This window comes from Trichechus manatus, unplaced genomic scaffold, assembly GCF_000243295.1.
Source record: "Trichechus manatus latirostris isolate Lorelei unplaced genomic scaffold, TriManLat1.0 scaffold00001, whole genome shotgun sequence".
Classification (NCBI taxonomy): domain Eukaryota; kingdom Metazoa; phylum Chordata; class Mammalia; order Sirenia; family Trichechidae; genus Trichechus; species Trichechus manatus.
Window position 1 is genome coordinate 26,518,442 of NW_004443937.1, and position 9,445 is coordinate 26,527,886.

Below are 9,445 nucleotides of genomic sequence, written 5' to 3' on the forward strand. Positions count from 1 at the left end.
TCGATGCCTGCAAACTACACTTTCTAGACTGCCTTGCCAGATGGCTTCTAGTTAGATTATGCCAGGGAGACACTGGCGTAGACTGCAAGGTGAGAGGAAGCCATTTTTTTCTGCTTCTGGTGGCTCCTCTGGTGGCATTAGCATCAGTGGTGGGTGACTGTGGGCTGCAACACTGCAGTGGCAGTTTCAAGCAGCAGCAGGAGTGCAGGTTCCTGGGTCCCAACAGCAGCAGAGACAGCACCAATGCACCCAGTGGCACTGTGGTTCCTATCGTACCCTTTTTGTCCATGGTCTCCTCACACCCTCACTCCATCAGACCTCCAACTCCATTTTGATCTACAGGCCTTCAGTGTCTCCATTTTCTTTCTGTTAGTTGGCCTTTCTCAGCTCAATTCCCTTTCCTTCCTAGTGGGAACCCATGATCATACCCTTGAACTCAGAGCTCTCTGGCAAGCACCCTCAGCATCATCATCCTGTTTGCTTCCTGGAAACAGCACTTACTATATAGATCCCAGGCCTGGATGCATCCTTCAGCTCCACTTCTCTTCTGTATGCTGGTGACCATGACTGCTAAAGAAAGACATCATATGGGCCTGCAATTTCATAATTTCCAGTCCCAGTTCTTTCACTTGGTTTTTGATAGCTCCTCAGCGGCTACTCCAGATCCCACCCCCTTCTCTCCACCCCACTCCCTCTCAGGAAATGACCTCACCTCCCATTTCACCACAGACACAGGGCCTGGTGGTCTGTGAGTGTCCTCACTGTCCAGCCCCAGCCCTGTTCCAAACACTGGTGCATCTATACCGTATTTCCCCCTCGCTTTTCTGTCTTTAAGTGAATTAACTGTTATCTTCAAGTGCTGTCTGTCACGTCCATCTATGAAAAGACGCTCTTACAGCCTCGAGTTGAAGGTGAACCCACAGAACCAATAGATTACTGGCAGAAGAAAATAAGACAAAAAAAGGGAAAGGAAGGGAGTCGAAAAGAAGGAAAGAGAAGGGAAGGGAATCTAAGGGAAAGGAAAGGAAGGGGAGGGGAGGGGGAAAAAAAGAAGCTGGAAGCAGGTTTGTGTAATCTCCTGCAGGTCCACTGGAGGGCGGCAGACACTGGCTAAAGCTGTAGGATAATGCCAAGTCTGGAGTGTTCATTCAAACAGTTGCATTTGCAAGCCTTTGGGCAGGATCCTGCACACTGACAGTTCACAGAGGTCAAAATCTGCAGGGCACTCAGCAGTCTCTCCTCCCCATTGCCCTGCCCTAGCTCACCCTTAAAAAAAAACCTCATTACCATCCAGTTGATTCCAACTCAGAGTGACCCTATAGGACCGAGAGAATTGCCCCATAGAGTTTCCAAGGAGCAGCTGGTGGATCTGACCTGCCAACCTTTTGGTTAGCAGCTGAGCTCTTAACCACTGCGCCACTGCTCACCCTTACTTCCCCTTCTAGAAGCCCAGTAGTGGACTCTTCATGGGCTCTCCTGCTCCAGGGTCTTCCTCCCTCAAGAATGTCCCCTCTGGCAACGTGCCCTGCCCTCCTCAAAGTAAAAGCCAGAGTCCTCACCCTGGCATCATAGGCCCTACAGGACCTGACCCACTGCTTCTCTGAACTTACCTCCTACTCTCATGCTCCAGCCCCAGCAACCTCCTTGCTGTCCTCTAGGCATCAGACACAATCCCACCGTGGGTCTCGGTGCTTCTGTTCCCTCTGCCTGGAAGACTGTTCTCCCAGATGTCTGCAGGGCTTCCTTGAACTCTTTCAAGGCTCTGCTCAGTGAGGTCTTCCCTGAGCAAGCTCCATGTGGTAGACACAGAGCTGCACCAACCACATGCCCTTGGGGAAGGACTTGCTGCCGAGAGCTGGGGCACTAGACAGCCTGCAGCTCTCAGCAAAGTGGGCAGGTGATAATGGCCAGTTCCAACCCTTTGGAGACACTCTGAGGGGCAATTCTCTCTCCAGACTCCCCACTGAGGCTTTGTATCACCTTTCAAGCTCTCCCTCTGCCAAATCCTGCTTCCTCCCCCTTCTTTTCATAGGTATTGACCCCAAGCTCCACTTGAACATTTGCTTCAGGACAACCCAACTGGCAACACGGGCACCCAGCATCCCTCATTCCCCCACCCTTCTTCATTTTTTTTTAGAACTTATTACCACCTAACTTACAAGTCCGTCTTCTTACCCAGTGTCTCTCCTCACTAGAATGTAAGCTGGGTGAGGGCAGAGATTTTTGTCTGTTTTCTTCATTAATGTATCTCCAGCACCTAAAGAGTGCCTGGGATACAGTAGGTGCTAAATAAATGTGTTGAATGAATGAATGGGACACGGACCTGTGGTCGGTTTGGCACAGTTGGAGGAAGGTGTGCTTGCAGGAGAGTTAAAAAGGTGAGGGAAGAGCCTGGTTTCCCAGCAGACTGAGCTGAGATGAGGTCACTTACTTGGAAGGGAACCCCAGAGTAGGGAGCATGAGATGGAAGTAGGAGAAGACTGGGCAGGGGTGTGTTGTCAAGGTGGACTCTGCTGGGGCCTCCAAAGGCAGGCAGAGTGGCTGCCATAACTGTCCACCTGAAGGACAGGTGACTGGAACTTTTTCTATCGGCTTCTGTACCCATTGGTTGAAGGTCTACCCCAGGAGTGTTGATTGCCCACACCCCTTAGTGGGTCTTGTATATGAGCCAAGCAAGCCTCCTCTCTGATGCCCTCCCCCATCCCAGGGTGATCTCATGAAGGGAATCAAAGCTGATATTAGGAGAGTCTGTGAGGTAGTGTGTCTGCTCCAAAGAGGAAGGAAGAGGGTCTTGAATGCCGTACTGACGTGCTGACAAGGAGGTGGGAGTGATGAAGTCAGTGTGTGGTTTACACAGAGCACCAAAGCCACAGCACTGGCTGCATTAGAAGGGGTGAAGCAAAAGGCTGAGGGGGCTGACCCCAGACCTGGCCGTGGGGAAGGGGAGTGGAGAAGTACTCAGGAACCACCCAGCCAGGAGAAGTGACAGGACTCTGGGGCAGGGCTGACAGGCTAAGAGTGGGAGGCAGCAGGGGCAACACAGGAGTTGTAGAAGGAGAGGGGTCCGAATGATTTTAAACTGGAAGCATTTGAGGCACCGAGGAGCACCCAGGTGGACATGTCCAACAGCTGCACATGGGAATCTGGGCCCAGTTAAATGGTCTGGGCCAGAGACCAGGTGAGGGATCATCACTGTTCTGGCTGTGGGTCGTGGGGGTAAGTGACAGCTACCTCTCTGAATTTCACCTGGATCTTCTCTAAAATCCCAGAGAATCTTTAAGGTCCTCCTTAGCCCCAGGAAGCTAGTTGAGTTCTGACGTGACTCCCCACACGTGCCATACGCAGGCAAGGCAGGGCCTCGACTTGCCCACCTGGGCTGCACCCTATTATCCCCAGAAGTGAATGGATCTAAACCAAATCCCCACCCAGGATCTCCACCTCTGGCCCTGGCTCTGCCATGTTTGCTGCCCATCCAGCTTTGGAGTGTAGGGACAACAGGGAACCCTTGTCAGGCTGTGCAGTCCCAAGCACAGATAAGGCAGGTGTTTGGTCTGGGTTGCCCCTGTGGAGCTTTATGAAGCCAAGAGGAAGAGAAGTCATTATTTAAAACCTCAATCGACACCTGCCACCTGGATTCCAAAGAAGAATAGGTGGTTTTGTGTGGACAGGGAATGCAGGGTTGGACTGAGACCTTAAACAGAGAGCAGTGCATTCACTCTGCAGAAGTGTGTTGGGAGAAGCTGAGGCCACGGGCACAGGCACTATGGAGGCAGGTGGAGCCTGCAGTTGCCAAAGGACCTTGAAGAAGAATGATATGTAATATTATGCACTTTTTAATCCCTTCTGCGATGTAACCCCACAACCACTCCAAGCCCTCGAACAATTGGCTCTACCTCAGAGGCCTTCTATGAGGAGGGCTAGGGACTTTGAAGGCAGAGGCTGCATCTCCCACCTGGAGGTGAGTGCAGAGAGTTGTAGGGTTTTGGACATTGGGGCCAGAAGGGGCCATGGCAACAGCCCCTGGGATCTGCAGAGACCTTCAGGAGAGTGTCAAATTTTCCAAGAAGTGGAAAGACTAAGTGAGTGACTGATAAAGCCCCAGGTCTCTTACCCCAGTTCTCCTGCTCTTTCGGTCTGACCACCTTCGTACATCTATCAACATTTTTTCCTTCTCAAAGTCCAGTTGTTCTTAGATGAGCTACCTGAGGATGACACCTTAGCCGCTGTAGCTCGTCAGCTCTCGGCCCTGTGCCCTGTTTACTGCGCTTCCATTGTCCCATTCAGCACACACTTTACCAAGGTGGGTAGGAAGACCAAAAAAACGGGTAAAAACTGGGTGTGGGAGGGAAGGCCATATCTTATGCTTTCTCTTTTGGTGGAGTCAGCTGGGGCAGAGTGCCTCCCATAACTCTCCACCTGAAGGGCAGATGACTTGAACATTTTTCTCTCAAATCCTTTCTACAATAAAGTATTATAGAACTACAGAAAACATAAATGCTACTTTGATGCCTACTGACAGTTACCTGGTAGTTTGGCATCTTCTCATAATATCCAAACCAAAATCCTAACACCCTTAATAGTTAATTGGAGTTTCATTTCCAAGCATGGCAATGTGAGGAGCTCCACAGACCCAGTCCCCAGTCAAAATGGTACATATTATTAAAAAAGAAAACAAAACAACCACTCTAAGTCTCTGGGAATGGTCCTAAGGGCATATAGCAAACAAATAAATGTTTCTTCAAGAAAATCTACTAAAACTTAGTAGGAGGAGTGAGAGTCTGTGTTATTTGAATGAAGACCTGCTCCTTCCTCTGCCCTCCCAGCTCAGTGAGATGGGAACTCCACTTCAGACTGGTGCAGCCAAGAACACAAAGGTCCCTCTCCCCACAGCTCCCAGTCAGAGAACTATCTTCCCAGGAGGAGAGGGATATTAGCATTTATTATCCTGCATCTAGTTTTCTGTTATCTGTTGTTATGTATCTGTTGCTGAGGCTAAGTTCTGGGCAAGTGTGGCCAAAAGGTGAGGAAATTCTTTTTTCCACCCAGCCCCTACTCATGGAATGGAGGCTTTGATGTGGACATGGTCCCACTGAGAATACTGGGGCCACGATCGCTTTTGCCCCAGCTTGTAAGGTAAAGGCAAGCCAACAAGACTTGAGGCTATTGCAACCCTCCTCCACCAAGCAGACCAGCTTTGGAGCAGGGACGTCACCCAGAGAGGGGTATATCATTATCCCCCACTCCAACTCCAGAGTCATGGCTTGGAGATTTTGTCCAGTGGGAGGGACAGGATATAAAGTCAAGAGCTCTGAATGTCTTCTTTAAAAAACTGACTTTATGACGGAATGTGGAGAAGTTCAAGCCTAAGAGTACTCTCAAAAACAATAGAGGTTGTGGTAAAAAGCAATTAAGAGGAAATTGGTAGATTCATTACAGATAAAAGCTGAACTATAGGTTGGTTAGTTCAGCGGAGAGAACCAGGAAAAGAGATAGCTAGGAAGAGCCCTCTTGGGGCCAAAACAAATCTCAAACACTGGCCGCAAAAACTATCCTCTCAAAGAAACCCAAATTTAATTGGATCAGTCTGTGGGGCATTATATAGCTCATTTCATCGCTAAAACAGTAGAAGAATCAAATAGCCATCAGTGGAGCTTAACAGGTAGGTAGAGTCAGGAAAAGAGACAAAGAGAGCCCTGCCAAAACTACTGTCCTGTCATCCTAGGGTGATTGTAGGCATGTCCCAGGCTATGCCCTCTCAGAAGAAACATTAGAGTTGTCACAATGTGTGTGTGTGTGTGTGTATGGGAGGGTGTCTTACTTATCCAGTGCTGCTATAACAGAAATACCACAAGTGGGTGGCTTTCTCATAGTTTAGGAGGGTAGAAGTCTGAAGTCAGGGTGCCAGCTCTAGAGGAAGTCTTTCTCTCTCTGTTGGCTCTGGAGGAAGGTCCTGCTCTCTTTGAGCTTCTGTTCCTGAGCGATCTGCATATGGCTTGGCATCTCTCTCCCCCCATTTCTGCTCACTCGCTTGCTTCTTAATCTCTTTTATATCTCAAAAGAGATTGACTTAAGACACAACCTATACTAATCCAGTCTCATTAACATAACAAAGACAACCCATTCTCAAATGGGATTATAACCATAGGCATAGAGATTAGCATTTACAACACATATTTGTAATCCATAACACGGGGGTCAAAATAGACTTCACTAAAATAATCCAGCCAGTCAGTAAACAAATAAACAAGCAAATAACAATAACAAACCCCAGAATGGGGAGACCAGTACCCAGAGTTGCTATACTATATTATCTAAAATATTCAGTTTCCAAGAAGAAATTACAAGACATGCAGAGCAATAGGAAAATCTGACCCATACACCAGAAAAAGAGCAGGCAACAGAAGCTACTCTGAGAACAAACAGATGTGAGATTTAACAAAGATTTCAAAGTAGCCATTATAAATATGTTCATAGAACTAAAGAAGTAAAGGAAGGTATGATGAGAATATCTGATTAAATAAAGAATATCAAGAAATAGGAAGTATAAATTCTGGAATTTAGAAGTACAATGACTAAAATGAACAACAACAGTAAATTTGAATTGGCAGAAGAAATAATTTGTGAACTTGAAGAAGATATATTGATAGAGATTATACAATCAAAAAGGACAGAGAGAAAAAAGAATGAAGAAAAATAAAGAAAGCCTCAGAGAAATGTAGGACACCTTTAATTGCACCAACATACATGTAATGAGAGTATAGGAGAGGAGAGAAAAGAGAAGAAAAAAATATTCAAAGAACTAATGATTGAAGTCTTCCCAAATTTGCTGAAGAACATTAATTTACACATTCAGAAAGCTCAACGAACTCCAAGTAGGATAAGTACAAAGTTGTCCACAACCAGACATATCATAATGAAAATGCTAAAGGCCAAAGACAAGAGGAAAATCTTGAGAGCAGCAAGAGAAAAATGACTTGTCACTTACAGGGGAAACCCAATAAGATTAACAGTTAATTTCTCATCAGAAACAGTGGTGGCCAAAAAGCAGTGAGATAACATACTCAAAGTGCTCCAGGGAAAAAAACAAAAAAACTATCAACCAAGAATACTATCTTAGGCTGGGTTCTGTAGAGAAGCAAAACCAGTGAAGTGTGTCTATAGAGAGAAAGAGACTTATCTCAAGTAAATGGTTCACATGGTTGTAGAGGCTGGCAAGTCCCAAGTCTGTGGGTTAGGTGTCAGGCTGCAGGCTTCTCCTGACTCATGTAGCTGCAGAGGCTGATGAACCGAAGATTGGCAGGTCAGAGAGCAGGCTGCTGGCTCATGGGCTGTGGAGGCAAGTGAATCCCAAGATCAGCAGGCAATATGGCAGGCTGCTTTCTCAAGTCCCAAGAACCAGAGGTCAAATGATGATGAGTCAGATGCAGGATACAGAGCAAGCAATTGACCTTCGCCAGAATGTCCATATATATATTGGATGTAGGCCACACTGCCAAGGAAATTCCCCTTACAACTGATTGGCTGATTACATCATGGAGGATGACTATATCATTACATAACTGCCAAACTGCATCATTACATAACTGCCAAACCACTGAGAATCATGGCCCAACCAAGTTGACACACAATCTTAACCATCACAAATACTATATCCAACAAAGCTACCTATAAAAATAAAGGTGAGATAAAAACATTCCAAGATAAACAAAAACTGGGAGAATTTGTTTCCTAGCGCACCCATTTTAAGAGAAATACTAAAGAATATTCTTCTGGCTGAAAGCAAGTAATTCCAGACAACAGTTTGAATCCCCAGGAAAAAACACTGTTAAAGATAATTATATAATCATAAAAAAGTATAAATGCATATTTCTTAACTGATTTTAAAAGCAATTGTATCAAGTAATATGTATATAATGTATTTTGGGGCCCATAACATATTTGCCAGTAACACCACAAAGGAAGAGAATGGAAGCAAAGCTGTATTGGGCTTACGAACTTACTCCAGATGGTAATTCAAATCCACAGGAACAAATGAAGAAAACCAGAAGTAATAAATAAGATGGTTAATATAACAGAAGCTATAAATATTTACTTGCTCTTCTTTCTTCTCTCAGCCTCTTTAAAAGACATAAAATTATATAATGTAATAATTATAACAATGTATTGTTGAGTTTGTAACATTTATAGATCTAATATGTATAACAATAATACCAAAAGGGGGGGGGGAATAGAGCTATATAGGAGTACAGATTGTATATCCCACTAGAATTAGGGTAATGTAAATATGATTCTAATTCTGATGTGGTAATATAAGCCATACAGCAACTACTAAGGAAATAACTTGACAAATGTAGTGAAAACATCATTAAAGAAATTAAAATGCTACTTTAGAAATTATTAACTTAGTGCAAAAGAAAGCAGTAAAGGAGGAATAGAGGAACATCATTTCTGGTTTTCCTCAAGGAACAAAAAAGATATGAGATATATAGAAAGCAAAAAGTAAAACGGCAGATGTAAATCCAAGTATGCCAATATTATTAAAAGTGAATGTGTGAATGAATTAAATAATCCAATCAAAAGGCAGAGACTGCCAAACTGGATTAAAAAAGAGGTCCAACTGTATACTACCTGCAAAAAACCCACTTTAGATTCAAAGTTCAAATAGATTGAAAGTAGAAGGATGGGAAAAGATATATCATGCAAACAGCAACCACAAGAAAGCAGGAGTGGCTATAATAATATCAGACAAATAAATTTTAAAACAAACATCACTAGAAATGAAGAGAGACATTTTACAGTAATAAAAGGATAAATCCATCAGGAAGATATAACAATTATAAACATATACGTACCTAACAGAGCCCCAAAATACATGAAGCAAAAACTGACAGATATGAAACAATAGATAATTCAACAATAAAACTTGGAGACTGCAATATTCCACTTTCAAAAATGGACAGAACTACTAGGCATAAGATTAATAAGGAAAGAGAAGACTTGAACAGCACTATAAACCTACTGGAAACCCTGAGATGCAAATAGTTAAGCACTGGTCTACTAACTGAAAGGTTCAAACCCACCCAGAGGGGCCTCAGAAGGAAGGCCTGATGACCTGATTCTGAAAGGTCACAGCCATGAAAACTCTACGGAGTGCAGTTCTACTCTGACCCACACGGGGCTACATGAGTTAGAATTGACCTGACGACAGACAGTTCTGTTTGCTGAGGAAATACTCTGAGAAGCTGGGCCACATGAAGAAGAACGCAGCATCAGGATCAAAGAAAGACTCATTAACAATCTGTGTCTTAGTTATCTAGTGCTGCTGTAACAGAAATACCGCAAATGGATGCCTTTAAAAAACAGAAATTTATTCTCCTACAGTCTAGGAAGCTAGAAGTCCGAATTCAGGGTGCCAGATCCTGGGGAAGGCTTTCTCTCTCTGTAG